We start from the raw sequence: 17,904 nt of genomic DNA on the forward strand, positions 1-17,904 counted from the left end.
CATTTGTGGTCTTTGTACTTGTTCCAATTCCATAGTACCTTGAAATGAAGTCACTTCTGTCCCAGGGTCTTCTGCTTTTTACAGCAGGACCAGGAAGAACTTTTTAACCCCTCTGTGTCAGGTTAGGAAAACTACCACTCAGACTGACATCATACTAAATGAGAAAATTAATTTTTTTTCTGTAATTGTAGATGGACACAGTGACTTTATTTTGTTTATTTATTTTTATGTGATGCTAAGGATCGAACCCAGTGACTCAGGCATTCGAGGTGAGTGCTCTACCACTGAGCCACAACCCCAGCCCATATTTAAGAGTATATTGTATGGTTTTGAATACTATACATCTGTTTGATATTATTAATAATATTTTTTAAAAGATTTACAATCCAAGCATTAAATAATTTTTCTTTTTTTTTGTAATAAAAACCCCAAAGATAATCAATGATTATCTTTGCAATGATTATCATTGTTTTTAAGATTCAGAGTTTAAAGTCTATATCATCCTAGGTTCTGTGAGAGTTAAGAAAAAAAATTTTAAAAATCTATTCATAATATTTATTAAGAATATTCTAGGTGACTGATATTTTCCTCAAAGAAATTTTAGTCTGGTTTATAGACATATGTGAAAATGACAAGAGCATTTAGGTAAGGGACAGGGAGAGATCCATAATTAGTTTAGTACAAACTGTGTTCTCAGGGAATGGGGACCGGTGGCACAGTTGGACCTGGGTGAGCCCCTGAGGGCAGCTGTGCTCAAGAATCCTCATTTGCTTGTTATTAGCTTCTTGTGCCCATTTCCTATGTTAATACCAATGTGAATATTCAACCAGAATTGTGACATTGGGTATCTGCAAGGCATTGGGACAGTTTTCCAGTTAAGTACCAGGCTGTAATGTTTAAATGGACAGATACCTATATTAAGAAGAAGAAAACAGCATGTATAGAGTTCTGATTTAAAACTCAGAAATCCGTTGGCATCTGCTTCTGGAAATTCAAAGACTAAAAGTTATGTACTGATTTTTTTTTTAGTCCCTCTTAAATGAATTAGAATTAGATACCAAATTTTCTTGACTCTGTAGCCATGAATTTCCAGATCTCTTGTACTCATGAGATATTTGGATGTTTGATGCTCCAGAGGCAGAATTCCAGAATTCTCCTTGTCATACATCATTGTGAAAATGTGTTACTGCTGTAACTGAATGTGGCATTTTCTTTGGAATCTCTGTCTACAGTAGTTTGAAATTATTTCTCCCTATTTTTTGCTTTTTTAAAAAATTAACAATATTATGTTCACAGAAGTAATGTATATGAAATTGAAATTTATCTTTTGAAAATATAATGGGAGAATTGCTTTCTTGCCAGTATAAGATGTAAATATGGGGAATATCAACATGCAGACTCTCCATGTCCTGTATTCAACAAACATGTCACTCTCTAATAGACAAAGGCTGATTACTAAGAGCTAAAGGTGGTTGTGGTGAGCTAGAGGGATTATGAGTGCTTTTTTCTTTTCCTATTCTATCTTGTTAAGATTATAATAATGCATTTAAAGACTTTAAAGCACCGGGGTTCCAATTAAACTTCCTATTCTATTTTTCATGGGAAGGTTCAGACATAAATCTTTCCTAGAAGCAACCTGAAAAAATACTGCATAAATCAGGTGACTGTAAGGAAGCGGACAGTGTTTTGTTTTCCTCTCAGGTCTGCCCATAAGCACCTTTCAAAGGAAAAGTCTACAAATCTATTTAAGTGGTTGGAGACATTTTCTTTCTTTTTTCTTTAATATTTGATTAATTGAGTACTCCAAAAACCATACCATAAACTATTTTACTCTAAAATGTAATTCAAATACTTCAAACCTGTGTTAAGAACAAATACCATCAATGAAAACACAGACTGTATTCCATTTTGAGGAGAGCTGGGTTGTTTGGTTCATTTGGCCAAAGAAAAACTCACCTCCTGGATTCCCTGTTGGAACACCGCCTCCCAAGGAGCCCTGTGTAGTTCTATGTATTAATCCTGGGCAGTGACATAGTCAGGCTCCAGCATGTGCCTTCCTATCCTCTGTGCCTGCTGAGCAACAGGAGATTGCACTGAGGTCTGGACCGGCGCTGCTGCTCACACACTTGTCTCTTGCCCTTTTGAGCAGTTCAGAGCCCAAGCAGAAACACCTAAGTCATTGGCCTCTCTGTATTATTGATCACTAAATCCTTAGTATCCAGACCTTATTAAAAAAAATTGTTATTGAATCAGTGAATGTTCTTGTCCCTGTGATCTGCAGTCTTAATATGCACACAATATTAGCTAGCCGCTAGCATGCTCAGAACCTAGCAATCTACCTCAAGACTCTAGATTTGATATTTAGATCTGCACTGTCTAAATGGTAGCCACCAAACACATTGGCTATTTAAATGTAATTAAAATTACATACAATTTAAAAATTGGCTATTTCTACTTTATGGCTTTGACTTCCTTAAAATAGGTGAGCAGTACCACTTTGTGCCAGACTCAACGCCTTCCCCTGCAGCCCAGTAGTGCCACTGTGGGCTCAATAGCCACACACACGGCCACCATATTGGACAGCACAGACATGGATGGGGCCATCCTAGCTTTGAGCCTTCCTCAGCACTGACTGATGAACTACTTGTGTGTGTTCACAGTGCAGCTGTCAGCTTCAGGAAGTGAGGGCTCCAGGAACAAAAAGGATCTTCAGGAGCTGCCTCGCATTGTGACATGTCTGATCCCTTGCTACCATCCCTGCAGCATGAACAAGGTAAGAGGTATTTTGGTTTTTCTTTTTTGTTATCTGTTTTGAGTTTTTTTTTTTTTTAATTCAGTACTGAGAATCAAATCCAGAGCCTTGCACATACTAGACAAATGTTCTACCACTGAGCTACATCCTCAACCCAGTAAAAGGTACTTTGAATCAGCATTTCTATTTTCCCATGGTATCATGATTTCCCTGGGCACATGTGTCTTTCCATCATGTGAGGAGGTTGGAGTATTATATGATTGTTCCCCGTGAAGTGTTTCTGATGGAGTCACATGAGGTGATCACTCCCTAGTTGTATAGATCCCTGAAGGTATCACTTGTTTCTTCCACAGGCTTCTGAGTGGCTAAAAGATTGATTGTTGGTATAACTGCCTTAGCATGAATATTAGGAGATTGAGTCTCTGAGCCAGACTTTCTGAGATTAAATATCTGCTCTGCCAGATGTTAGCTTTAAGGATGTTAGCTTTCTAGTTTCGGGCTTTGACTTCAAAGCTAAGCCACCTTGGCAAGTGGATTAATTTCTTAATGCCTCTGTTTCTCCATTTGTAAAATGCTAATAATAGTGGAACCTATCTCAAAGGGTTGTTGAAAAGGTAAAATGAGTTAATGTATATACCAGACCTTCATACAGTTCCTGTCTACATTACAAACATTTGATAAATATCTGCTGCTGTTGTTTTTTATATATGACAGCAGAATGCATTACAATCCTTATGACACATATAGAGCACAATTTTTCATATCTCTGGTTGTTTACAAAGTATATTCACACCAATTTGTGTCTTCATACATGTTTGGATAATAATGGTCATCACATTCCACCTCATTAATTACCCCATGCCCCCTCCCTTCCCCTCCAACCCCTCTGCCCTATCTAGACTTCGTCTATTCCTCCCATGCTCCCTCTCCCTATCCCATTATGAATCAGCCTCCTTATATCAAAGAAAACATTCAGCATTTGGTTTTGGGGGATTGGCTAACTTCACTTATCATTATCTTCTCTAACTTCATCCATTTACCTGCAAATGCCATGATTTTATTCTCTTTTATTGCTGAATAATATTCCATTGTGTGTATGCCACATTTCTTTTATCCATTCATCTATTGAAGGGCATCTAGGTTGGTTCCACAGTTTAGCTATCGTGAATTGTGCTGCTATAAACATTGATGTGGCTGTGTCCCTGTAATATGCTGTTTTTAAGTCCTTTGGGTATATACCAAGGAGAGAGACAGCTGGGTCAAATGGTGGATCCATTTCCAATTTTCCAAGAAATCTCCCTACAGCTTTCCACATTGGCTGTGCCAATTTGCAGTCCCATCAGCAGTGTATGAGTGTGCCTTTTTCCCCACATCCTCGCCAACACTTATTGTTGTTTGTCTTCATAATACCTGCCATTCTGACTGGAGTGAGATGAAATCTTAGAGTGGTTTTGATTTGCATTTCTCTAATTGCTATCGATGATGAACATTTTGTCATGTATTTGTTGATTGATTGTACATCGTCTTCTGAAAAGTGTCCATTCAGGTCCTTGGCCCATGTATTGATTGGGTTATTTGTTTTTTTTTGGTGTTTAGCTTTTTGAGTTCTTATATACCCTAGTGATTAGTGGTCTATCTGATGGGTGAGGGGTAAAGATTTGCTCCCAAGATGTAGGCTCTCTGTTCACCTCACAGATTGTTTCTTTTCCTGAGACAGCATTGTTTCTTAGAAGTAGTTATAAGAGAGTCTAAGGTGCATCTGCAGCATTTCCATTTGTTCCCTGATTGATTTGACAAACAGTACTTAATTACCAAATGGGCACTTTGGGGATTGATAAATGGGACTTGGTCAAGGTGACCAAAGTTTTACCAGGTAACAGACTACCTTGGATCAGTGTGGCTTTATGTTCTGATGAAGTAAGTACCAGAAGCTCCATAAACACAGAAAGGAACTTCCCACTCTGGTACTTGGGAAGGGCAATAGAGAAGAGGGGACATTTTGAATTGGATCTAGATGGTAAGTTCCTGATAGAGAATGCAGGACAGTGTATTCTAGATAAAGGAATTAGCCTGTGCTAGGCACTGAAGCATGTGAGGGCTGGGGATTTGGCTAAGTGATAGAGCATGTATCTAGCATGCATGAAGCCCTGGTTTCTATCCCCAGCACTTAAAAAACAACAACAAAAAAAAGCAGCAACAGCTCATGAGAAAGTCTGGCAAGTTTAGAGAGCAAAAAGAGGTTGGTATGGCTGGAAAAGAGTTTCCCAACAGCTCCAAATATTTTGACCAGATAATCCTTTGTAGTGAGTTAACTGTCTTCTGCATTGTAGAGATTTTGGTAACCTCTTTTCCCTCATTCTATAAACTTTTGAAAGAATGGGGGGAAATACTGGGGATTGAACTCAGGGGCAGTCAACCACTGAGCCACATCCCCAGCCCTATTTTGTATTTTATTTAGAGACAGGGTCTCACTGAGCTGCTTAGCACCTTGACCTTGCTGAGGCTACCTTTGAACTCATTATCCTCCTGCTTCAGCCTCCCGAGCCACTGGGATTATAGGTGTGTACCACTGCACCTGGCCTCTCATCTTGACAACCAAAAATGTTCCCAGATATTGTTCAATGTTCCTTGGAGAAGACAAAATCACCCCCTAGTTGAGAAGTACTTAGAGGAAGATGGTCAAGGTGAACCCAGAGAAGAAGGATGGACCAGATGAAGACTTTAAAAACCAGAAGAGACATTTCCAGAGATGTGTTTTTGCATTGTCAGTGGGCGGTCAATGAGTTGTGTTGGTGTTGGATAGCATTTTTAGGTGATTTGGTCTTGAAAAGTATTATGGAGTCCCTAGACTTGAGAAAGCCCATTTGACTTATTGAGATCCTTTTACTTCAGGACAGACAGATTTTTCCCATCATGAGAAAAATCTCCAGTGGGAAGGGCCCCAGGCCTTTTCAGTCCTTGCAGAATGCTGGAGAAGGCCATGCCAACCTCCTGTTTCCTAGGCTGAAGCTTTATGGGAGGCTGTGGCATCTTTATTCTGCTTGAGAAGACCAGAAAAAAAAGCAATGCTTTTGAGAGGTTTTCATTTGGTGAGCCAAACCAAAGAGAAGAAAACCTTGTGCTGAGTGGCCCTCCAACCCCTCCTTACCTGGCTTAACTATTCACCTTTGGGTAGCCAGTAAGAAGTCAGCTCTGGGAATGCTGGAAGGTAAGCAGGTGTTCTCCACTGTCACCATTGCAGATGGGGTATGAGCTCTTGATGCAAACCTTGGCTTCTTAGAGTTTGATGCATGAAAAAGCTAAGACAGTTCTTGGGAAATCTCCCATTAGCACGCACAGGATGCTGCAACAGCCCTGCCCCAAGATTCTCCAGGGCAACTCATGGGCTTGTTCTCAACACCCAGCTGGGAACCAGACTCCTCAGAAATTTTGAGTGTCTAAGTAGGTGTGTCTGTGCTTGGGATAACTTGTTCTGCCTGAGTGGCTGAGCGAGGGCTTTATTTTATGTTATTTCAATTGAAAGTAGTGATTAAGCATGATGTGTCACCTCTATAGTTCAGCATTTTTCTTGGCATAAGACAAAGAGTAGGTCACTCTCTGGGGAGGAAATAGCTCTTCTCAGCACAAATTAAATTGGAGAATCATCTCATCCATGAGGCATGTAAGTTAGAAACATTGTTGTGGGTGTGACTGGTGTTCTGAGTAGATTTGTTCCTAGAAAGTTGGAGACATTTGAGCTGCACCTACTTCTTTTCATTGGACACACACTGTAACACTCTTCTTCCTCCCTAGATTCCAGCTAGCTGGTGGAACATTTCTGTTGGGAAGTGTCAGAAAGGGGGATGGCTGCAGAGTTCTAGATCATTGTTATTCCTGTGAGCCACCAGGACGATCCTGGTCCCAGTTATGTACTGGCAGGTCTTTGGGGGTTTAATCAGGGATGATTTTCCAAAAAACACATGAATGTTTTAAGGTCATTAGCAGTTTGTCTTACTAAAACAAGGCTAACCTGATAGCCAATGCACATTCCCCACCAGGTGGGACCTTCATTCCTCACATTTTGAATTCCCATCTGTGCCAGGGTATGAGGAATCACCAAGGTGTAGCTATGGCCTTCACATGGCTAGTGCATCAGTGTGTTAGCACTGGTAGAGAAGAAAAAGGCCCAAGGCACAGGCTCATCAGATCTGGCACTGTTTCCTGAAGCCAGTGTACATGGAATTTGGCCTCACACCAATCATCTTTTTAATATTGCAAACAGGCTTTAATTATTGTATAGTCCGAGCTCTATATGTTAAAGAGACTGTGGGGCACATATTTTCCCAAGCTCTCATTCTCCCTACCCTTATGCAGACTTGAAGACCATTTTTCCAACTTTTCTTTGCTCTTCAGATCTTTTTGCAAGAGTTGACCTTCTTATATTTATGTTGATCAAAAACTCATAATGGGGATTTAACTTTTAAATTTTGTGGGAAATGTTCATTCATCCTCTCTGGATCATTCTCTTGTTTTATGCATAAATAAATATTATATATAGCATATTAAACATTTCTGCCAGAAAGGATTAATGTTTGGGGTTCATCTGGATTCTGTGTTATGCTGTAATGAGAGGATTTTAGTGTGTTACTTAAAACATTCACAGCCAAACTGGGCACAAAGTAGGATTTCACAGAGACTAGCAAGGCTTCTGTGAAATGATGTACATTTACTAGATACTATCACTAGATATTGTATTTTGTTCACAAAACCCACACCAGCTGGGACTCTGCTCTGCTCTTGAAAGACTCTCCTTCCCTGGGAGCAACCCTGAGATTATGATCCTTCACTCTCATCGTTCTTGTTTTCATGAAGGCATGCCACATGCTGTTCTTTGCCTTGAATTTTGTTTTTTCTGTTGTTTCACAAAATCACCCTCTAGCTCCCCCCATAATGAAAAAGAATCGTCTTCTGAAATGTTTCCTCCTTCTTATATTCAAAGAAAGCCAGATCTGACTTTTATTGCTTTGGATAAGTGCCACAGCATCCAGCCTAGTAGAGTAGTGCCTCTTATCTCTCTTGGTGGGTAGATACCATTGTCGGATTAATTATCTGCCTACCAGAATATTTCTCTGGACGTTTTCTAGTATTCAGCAACCCATCCCACCACACCAGGTCAGAGGCAGTTTCACGTTTACACTAAGATCAATATCTCTACAGTCAACTGAAAAGTAAAACTGAAACCTAGTTCCTGCCTTCATTTACTGTTTTTCTTACTGTGCATCTCCTTACTATGAAGCCATGAAGTTCAGAATTCATTCCTCCTGGCTCTTCCACCCAGCTCCTCCAACACATTTTTTGGGGGCCGGTGGGGTACCAGGAATTGAACCCAGGGACATTCAACCACTGAGCCACATCCTCAGCCCTATCCTCTGACGCATATTAATTAAGTTCATGCTAAGTGCCCTGCACAGTGCTTACAATAAATATACCAGTGGACAAAACTAAGGTCTTTTCCATCTGAAGCTTCCATTTGTACAAAAGTTGGAGAGTCATCACATCCAAAGGTTTAATAACTAAACCTAATGTTAAAACTTTTCCCCTTTTAAACTTCTTCCATGAAGAGCAAGTTATCAGAGCTACTGGGTACAGTATGAGGAACTGGCGAATAATAAACATAGGAGATTTCTCTGCTCCCCTTTCTAGGACACCCTTAGTGGTTTCACCAAATGCCCAATCTATATTTAATAAGCCTCCACTGTCATTTCCTTAAAGGCATGGCCAAGTCCTCTTGTGGTAGTCTTTGAAGAGCTGCTGCACAGTTTAAAAACTAGCGACATGAAAGAAAATATCAGTAAACATTTAGTGATCTTGGAATAGAGAAAGGCCTTATTCATTTCTAGTAGCAGAGATGATAAACAAGGAAAAAGTTAAACAATGTAAAAACCTCAAAATTTCTTTCCAGTAAAAGACATTCTTAACTAATCTAAAAGACTAAAACAGCTGGGGAATAATATATAACATACATGACAGAAAGTTAACTTAGCTAATTTATTAGAAATTCTTATCAACTAATAAGATAAAAATGATTGCTTTAATAGAAAATGAGCCAAGAGCAGTAAGACCCATGAAGAAATAAACACGATCAAATAAATAACATAAGAAAATATTCAGTCTCAACAGTATCAAAGAAATGCAAGTTAAAAATGATGGTATTTTACACCTAAATAGTTGTCAAGTATTTGTAAAATTTATTCAGTAGAGGTGGGAATTAGGAATATCAAGCTCTTATACACAAAGAACGCATTTTTCAAGGTGACATAATGTTTATCAAAATCTAAAAAATGCATATATCTTTGATCCCTGCCCCCACCATTTCATTTTTAGAACCTTAACTCAAAGAAAATTGAATGTGTACAAAAATTTAGCTGAGATGCTCATCACGATATTATTAAAATGGTATTTTTGAAGGTAATGACCACAGTGCAGTCACAAAAAAATGAAAATGCCAAGGAGGGATGGAGGAATATTGATGAAAAGTTGTTCTCGATAAATCAAGAAAAAGTCAAGTTACAAAGTAATGTGTGCACTTTAACCATTATTTCATTTTTTTAGAAAGGTGCATATATACACACAAAAAAAGATTGTAGAAGCACATTAAACTGTTAAGAGTATTATCTTTTTTTTAAAATGTGTGCTCTGAATTTTCTTTAGCAGTGTACATTTCTTATACATAAAATATTTTTAAATAAAAGACATTAAATTATCCTTATGATAGGAATTTGACTGTATTTTTAAACTGCATGATAAAAAGACTGGAAAAATATCTCCCAGAATGTTGACAGTGTTTTTCTCAGAGAATAGACACATGGGCTGCATCTCTTCTTTTTTCTCTCCCTCCCCTTTCTCTCTTTCAGTACTTTTTCTGTATTTGTGTATTTCATTAATGATAAGAAAACCACAAACATTTTTTAATGAATAATGTTTTTGTTGCTTTGCATTTGAGTTAGAGATGAATGAAGATGTTTTGGACTTGGGAATCATTCTGTTTGATATGTTGTCAGAAAGGAACATTTTTACATACTAATGGTTTAAGGATAATAGTAAGTAGAGAAAGGTTCTAGAAAAAGATTCTCTTTTTATTTAATGATGTACATTTTTTTCAAAGTGGACATTATATCCTCTTACTCAGTATTATATCATTTCTTCATTTATTGGTTCAAAGATACTGCTGATATGTACAAAGCTGAGCTAGACCAGTGGTTCTCAAACTGAGGTTTGGGGGCCTTTGGGGACACTCGGACCTCTTCAGGCGATCCACCTGCAAGATCAAAGCTCTTTTCATATTGATGCTAAGATATTATTTTCCCTCTTTAGCACAAAGTGCACTGTTTAGGAGGCTACATGGCGTGCATGACATCATCCCTGAATTGGTTCCTGGGATGTGTGTTTTCATGTGTCCCCAAATTTCTCAGTTTTAATCTTTAATATGAAATATTAAATTTTTAATATTTAATATGGTAAATATTGATGGATATAACTCATGTAAACAAAAGCTCTTTAGGATTTTCAATAACTTATAAGCCTGCAAAGAGCTGAATGAGGAACAGTGAACTGGACTATGCACACATCTGACCTGTGGCAAGACTTCCTCTAAGATTTAAGAAAACAAGCCAGGCATGGTAGCTGGCTTGCCTGTAATCCAGCAACTCAGGAGGCTGAGTCAGGAGGATCATGAGTTCAAAGCCATCCTCAGTAGATTAGGGAGGTACTTACTAACTCAGCCCTCCTGGGTTCAATCCCTAGTACCAAAAAAAAAAAAAAAAGATTTAAGAAAAAGGACTCTGGGCCCTGAGCACTGAGTGTATCCCTGTTCTCACCCTCTTATCATTAAGGAATAGCTGCCTTTAGTTCTTCTTAAAACTTTATTTTTACAAAGTTTGGGAGGCTAAAAAGAACATTGTTAGCGTAAGGCCAGCACAGCACCTATGTGACAGGTAAATCGAGTTCTGTTGAATGTAGGGTGTGTGGAAATGATGATGTTAGCCTCTAGATTATCTTCACATGCATGGCACTGGAAAATTCAGTTGACTTTTAGGAAGTTAGCAGAAATATATTTCCCTTCTGAAAGGTATGAGACTGCAAATTTACAATAACTGACCGTGTAAAACAGTAGGTGGTTGATTTGGCATGAAGGAAGGAGAAGACAAATTTAAAGCAATTAACTGAATGTGTTTATGCTCATTTTTTAAAAAAATATGTGCATGCATATAATGTATATGTGTAAATATATACAAAATACATAAATTTTAGGGAAGTGCCTTCTAAGTTATGGAGAATTAGCTCTTCTCATGGTCATTTTGACTAGGAAAGCAACATCAGTGCTTCTATTTCAGCCCAAACACTTCCCTTCCTTTCTGCTTAACTAGAAACATTTCAATCAGTCTCTCATCTCCTATGTGAGCAGTATGTACTGCTCAGAGCAACACATGTTGGGACAGTCAGTAGTTGGTGCCTTCTTCCTTAAAGAAACAGTGTTTGTGGTTCAGGTTTTATGTTGAAAACTGGAACCTTTGCGTACAGAGATTTGAGCCTGAGATGAGCAATTGTGCTGGAGAACCCTGAAGTGAGCCTCTAGCCCATGACATTGGGTACCTCATACAGTGTCATGTGGACCCAGCAAAACCTTGAGGGAATCATGTGGCTTGAGTTATCCCCGAACCCTGTCAGAAAAGAGGGAGGAGAATCCCAACACATAGGGAGTCAATTAAGGCTTCAGAGTAGAAAAGTTGGACTTTAGATTTAAGAAGAAAGGATATGTTTTGACATGACTGTAATGTCATTTTCAAGTCTGAGAGAAGTCATGGTGAATCATGATAAGCCCTTTGAAATATGGCCACAGCTACTGACCATTACTTGAAGCAAAAAGTGCTCTGCCCCGCTTTGTTCTTGTTGGCAGTACTTTCACACACACGGTGATGGTTGCTTGTTCATTCTTATTGCTTGAGGACTTAAAGATGAGCATTTAGGATTTTCTTGATTAAAACAGACTTTGCTCTTCCTTCCTCCAAACTGAGGAATTGCCGTGTGCCAGCCTTCTTGTGGAGCTTTAACGGGATGTGGACCGAACTGGTGGATTCTTATTCTGCACACAGCCCTGCAGCAAAAGTAGAAAGGCCCCTTTGGTCACTTGACTGTGCTGCCACCTCTTTCTCTGAGGCTGGTAGCTGCTGGTCCTCGTAACAAAGAGACCAGTGGATTCTGGTCTTCGAGAAACTAAAGGAGTGCTTCTGTCTTTCTTCCCTAAGTCCTCAGCCCTGCCCTTTCCTCTCAATTAGTAGGCTTTAATGGATACAATTAAGTTGCACCCTCTTTAGTTAATTGATGATTGGAAACATGATTATTTAGTCACTTAGTTAATCTGTAGCTTGTCCATCTTTAGAATATTAACAATCGACTCAATTTGTCTGACTTTGCAAATATATCATCTCAAACAGTGAGATTGCTGTGTATGAAATACCAGAGAGATTGCTTCCAATTCAGTTTATTGATTTGAGTGCTTACTACTTTTTAGATTGGCTTTTCCCTCTCCTGTTATGTTATACAGAGGCCTTTCATTGTGTGGTTATTTACTGGTATCCTTCCTATTATCTTTTGTCTCCATAAAATAGTCTAACATTTTTGTTTTGTATGTTTTCAGAGAGCACTGTGTGTTTTTGTCTATATGTGCATTGTTGGCTTTTTTTTTTTAACAAACAAAAAACCCTCATACTGTGTGATAAATTAATGAATTACAGTGTTAAATAGAAAAGAAGAAATGCCTATTTAGAATGTATGAAACTACAGAATTTGCAGAAATTTTGCAATGTTCAGAAGGCACACATTTCTAGTCTTGTAAAAATGACAATGTTTATATTTAAATGAAAACATTTGGATTTAACTAATCACAGCTTATATATTCTCTGGTTTGTTTATTTGCTTTTCTTTCCTTTTTAATGAAATAATATTATAACTTCTTATCACCCTCAGACTTCAATGCAGTAGCATTATCTTGAGAGGCTATTCTGAATTAGATATAAGTACAAGCAATTAATTCAGATAACCAACCATAGCCAGAGAGTCAAAGTGACATCACATGTCATAGTGATCAAGGAGCACCTGTTAATTAGAACAGTAGGAAAACTACAATGAGTTATGAAAAAAAGTATTGAGTGAAATTAGCAGTATGTGCGTCTCATTATTTCTTAAATCCAACTCATAAACAATTTGTTGTGACAGCTCTAGGCTAGGATTATGGCATTTTGGATGAGGTCTGATTGTAGCTAAAAATAGACATGTGTATTAAAGATCAGAAAAGGAATATTAAACAATTGAAATTTTGTGAAAGACGGATGCTGTTTCATTGTAATAATCTCCCCAAAGGCACATTAGTAATGCTGCTAAATACAGACTTTAATAGACTTTAATAATGTGTACTTGAGAGGCCTGATACACAAAGGGATAATGTATAAAACATTCATTATGGAAAATTGCTACCTTTTTTTTATTTAATAAGAAATCTGTTGAAACAAAACCACTGACTGCCTATGGCATTGTGTTCCTGGGTATCAGTAGGAGGAAGAATAATTGCCACCTTCTTTTACAATTTTTCACCTATTCTAATCAAGTTACAATCATATTTACTTATTTGTTCCGTGAATGAAAATGGAGATTTAGAAAATGTGCTTGAATAGGATGAGCCCTCATTCACATTGTGGCTCCTCCTCTCATTACCTGTGTAATCTCCGGCAAGTTGCTTAACGTCAAACTCTGTTTCTTAATTGCAAACTGAGGATGTTTCTACCTATCTGGAAGGGTTGTAGGAGTGGTAAGTTAAATATTAAACACAGCGGAGTCTCCACATAATAGATCCTCAATAGATGTTTCCGGTTATGATTACTTTCTACATCTGTTTTTTTTTTTTTAATTGTTTGTTTCTGTGGATGACTTTTGTAGGGGAACAGGAAGGGGGTCAAGGGGAGGAAAAGGCAATTAAAAAGAAGCCTTGGTAAACAGCTTTGTAGCCAAGCCTTGCATTGGATTTCAATGTGATTTTAATGTGCTGCTGCTGAGAGCCATGCTGCTGAAAAAGAGAGAAGAGTAAGAACCAGATGCTCTTAGAAGAACAGTGGGACATTTATCTCTTTTAATGAGATAACATCATTAGAGTGACAAAGTGCAGCGAATCGATACTCAAAATGGACTGGCGCTATCTTCCCGAAGTGCGGGATTGTTATACTCCACAGCCTTAGAATCCGCTGAATCACGAATTCTGTCTTATCTGTTATTAGAGCCACTGGCTTTGATCTCAAGGAATAGATCCACACCTTAGGGATCTCCAGGGGGGCAGGGAAATGGACTAATTGGATAAATGAGAAAAATCCGAGGTGATTTATCAGCTGTCCTGTAATCAAGGAACCTCAGAGAAAGGAGGTCGGGCTTCTTTTTTACCTTTGACTTCTTTAAATGGCTGTACGTCCTAACTCCCTTACCCTCCATCCACACTCCTTGCTCTCTGTCTGCTTCTTGGTGTAATGTCAGAAACACTAATCATGTCAGACTGTGACACTGACAGCCCTGACATTCACAACAAAGAGAGAAGAGAGAAAGAGGGAGCAAGAGCTATGGGGGAGGGGGAAGGTGAGGGAAAAAAAAAATGTCAGGCGAAGATTTTTTTTTTTTTCTTATTGCACATAAAATCCATAGCTACAGAATCAGAATCACCAACATTCTGGACATTGCACATCCAAGAAAAATCAAGGAAAGAGCAAGGTGAATTCTGATGGAGACTAAAATTGGACTAAAGAGATTTTTTAAAAAATGTTGTTGTATTTTTTTGTGCCTTTATTTTATTCATTTATCTTTTATGTGGTGCTGATGATTGAACCCAGTGCCTCACACATGCTAGGTAAGAGCTCTACCACTGAGCCACAATCCCAGCCCCTGGGCTGGGGAGATTTTGTACCAATATTTTTCCCTCTTTTTTTTTTTTTTTTTTTTTTTAAGATTTCAGGGCATAGCCTATATCAGAATCACCATGGCTATGATTTCTTCCTATCAAGAGAAAAAAAAAAAAAAAAAAGGAAGGCATTTGCACCCTGCCCCCCACCCCAGCCTCACCTTCCATTATCCTAGTTTTTCTCTTTGAAATAAAGCAAAGTTAAACACAGATCATAGCAGGAAGCATGTGCTCTCTGAGGTTTCCCACTTTGTTACCAGATTCCCATAGTTTGATCTGAACAATAGCTGCTTCAGGAAAGAAGTCATTGGTGAGGGTGTTTTCTGACCATGACAGAGCTGAATAGGACTGCTCAGTGTCTCCCTCACTGCCTTACCCATGGGCTCCCAGCAACTGCTTAGGGCTGCCTGATGTAGGAGACACTGAGGTTACCACTCCCAAACAGCTGGGAGAGGACTTCCAGATACCTGTGCGGTTTACCTCTCCTCAGGCTTGTTCTCCATGGGGAGTGTTTCTGGTGAGTGGTCTCCAGTCTGGGACTGGAAACCTGCTGCCACAGCTCACATGTGTTTTGAATCCAGATGCTGTGATCTAAATAGAGCTCTGAGCTCAGGCAGAATCCTCCTGGCTTTTCTATAAACACAAGAATCCCACTGCCAGCTTAGCTTTTGAGAGATTTTAAACCATAACTCTGTCTCTTAGCTAGAAAAATCTGTCCTTTTCCCTTTTCTTCATGCCAGAAAAAAAATTAATGAAAAATGTTTATTTATTCCATGTTAGTTACCCTCTCATAAAGGGAATACTTTTTTTTTTTTTTTGGTCTACATTTGAGGGCAGAAAGTGTTAAGTATGTAGTGACCTCTCCTTAGATTGATTTAAAATAATATTAATTGAAAACTTTGGAAAAGGCTGTGACCTCATTTTGCAATGTTTGTCCTTAGTGCCCATGTAAAATTTTATATACTTGGACCACTTAGAAGAAAGGCTCCTCTGAATTTGAGGGGGAAAATATTAGCGACTGTGGCTTATTTAAAATTCTTGAAGAAACTCCACTGGCAGAAAAGAATACATTTATACCCTAGGGAGGATTTGGGGGAATCACCCCCAAAATATCTTCCTGTAAACTCAAATTTTCTATAAAGTTTCTTTTTCTTCTCAAAATTTACATGGATATTATTTACATTGTTCTCTGTAACATGTCCACATTTGCTTTCATGTAAAATAAAACATTAACTTGCCAGTTAAATGACTTAATTAAATCCTATATTAGGTAATGCTGTATCAAATAGGCTCTCAAAATTTAGTGGCTTGCATGGCATTTTATTTGGCCACAGGGAACAAAATATCATTTGTCATTGAAAAAGGGATGGAACTTCAGAGCATTATGCTAAGCAAAATAAACCAGACTCAGGAAGTCAAAGGTCATAACTTTTCTTGGAAGTTCAAGAAAAAAGAAAAGACAGAATACCTAGTGACCTGTCTGTAAACTGACTTAAAATAATATTGAGAACTTTGGAAAGGATATGACCTCATTTTACAGTATTTTTGTCCTTAGTGCCCAAGTAAAACCTTCATATATTTGGGCCCCTTGGAGAAAGACTCCTCTGAGTTTGAAAAAAAAAAATCAATGATTATGGCTTATTTAAAAGTCTTGAAGAAACTCTACTGGCAGAAGAGAATAACTTTGTACCCTAGGGAGGACTTTGGAGTATCACCTTCCTGTGAAAGAGAAAGAGAGCGGTGAAGGAGCCCTCACTTCTTAATCACCTTAGTAAGGCAATATCTTTTCTCTATTCCTTTGGTGAGAACTGGTCACATGGTTCCACTTGAGTACAGGGAAGCCTGGGAAATGTAGTGCAGTCCCCAAGTGAATAGTGACTGTGCCAAATGACTGCAGACACACACATGTGCACACAGGCTGCTCCATCTTTCCAGGAAAACATGTCTGGTGTCCCTTCTACTTCCTATGTTCCTGAGCACACCTTAAGAGGACACTCAGAGTGTAGAAAGGTACCCAAGTTTGAGAATCCTGTTCCAGGTTGGGGAGGAAATATTTTCAATCCCTACTCCAATTGTTTAAATTTCAATGAGTACCTATGGATGCTTACTATTTTGTTTTCTTAAAGATTCTAATACATTCTCAAGGCAATTTTATTTATGCTACTGATGTGTACTTTTTATCCTTATGACACTAGTAAAATCCAAATTAATGAGAGTTTATTTGCCACCCAAAGTCTAGCCTGTGGTTAGAATGATTTCCTACAGTACAGTAACTTTTTTTTTTTTTTTTTTTTGCTACATGTGCTATTACTGGAAAATGATATATATATCCAATAGGGAAAGAAGGGATATTGTGAGTGCAGAGGACAATTATGTAACCTCCTGTGCTTGTCTCAAGTGGCTAGACTTTAGTATTTAATTATAAAAGTCTTGTCTCTGCTCTCAGGTTAGTCATTATTTCGAAAGTTGAACGTGGGTTTTATAAGTGACTAAGTAATTGCTTTGTATGTTCCTTTTCAATTACAGTAAGAAACCATGAGTTCTCTACATTTAGAACTGCTAAATATTATTTAGATTTGCCCGTTGAATAGGTTTGTTCTTGAAAAGGAAACTCGGGGAAATTTTTCCACTGCACATTTTTGGCTTCTCAAGTAATTTGTAAGAAATTTCACGTGAAAAAGAGAGTGATAGCAATTTACAAAGGATAAGTAGGTGCAGTCTGAAAACTTGGTAGGTAGTGTGAAAACACACTAATACCGAACCATAATATTTAATTTAAGATCTTAGTCATACAGTTTCATGTCAAGAAACCATTATCTTACTGTTTTATTTTTCTGTTACTTTAAAACACTGTTAAAAAAATTGTTTTAATCTAATGACTTAAAATCCATCAGTAGTACTGTAGATTTCCTTGTGTTAAAAAACCTGACAGTGAAGGGTCTAAGATAAAGTTTGTCCTTTATAGATATTTGATAAATAATCATAATTTAAGTGTTACACTTTGACTGAATGCCTAATGTTGACCACTGTGTTGCTTGCTTTACAATAGGGCTATCATTGCTAATATTCATAGCCAATTTGCCGAGTAGATGGTATCACTCCTGCTTTTCAGTTAGGGGTCTCAGAGATCCCTAAGTAATGAGCCCAATATCACATGTCTGGATAAAGCAGATCCATT

At 38.1% G+C, this 17,904-nt stretch overlaps 1 protein-coding gene across 1 annotated transcript in view; it reads left to right on the forward strand.

Moving 5' to 3' along the window:
• The window catches only part of Bach2 (BACH transcriptional regulator 2), a 334,683-nt gene that overhangs the window by 77,023 nt on the left and 239,756 nt on the right, over window positions 1-17,904 (forward strand). Inside the window, exon 2 of the mRNA XM_077801923.1 lies at window positions 2,661-2,773. The gene's annotated coding sequence lies outside the window, so the exon portion shown is untranslated. The remainder of the gene's footprint in view (window positions 1-2,660; window positions 2,774-17,904) is intronic.

The sequence above is a fragment of the Urocitellus parryii genome, chromosome 8 (assembly GCF_045843805.1).
Source record: "Urocitellus parryii isolate mUroPar1 chromosome 8, mUroPar1.hap1, whole genome shotgun sequence".
NCBI lineage: Eukaryota > Metazoa > Chordata > Mammalia > Rodentia > Sciuridae > Urocitellus > Urocitellus parryii.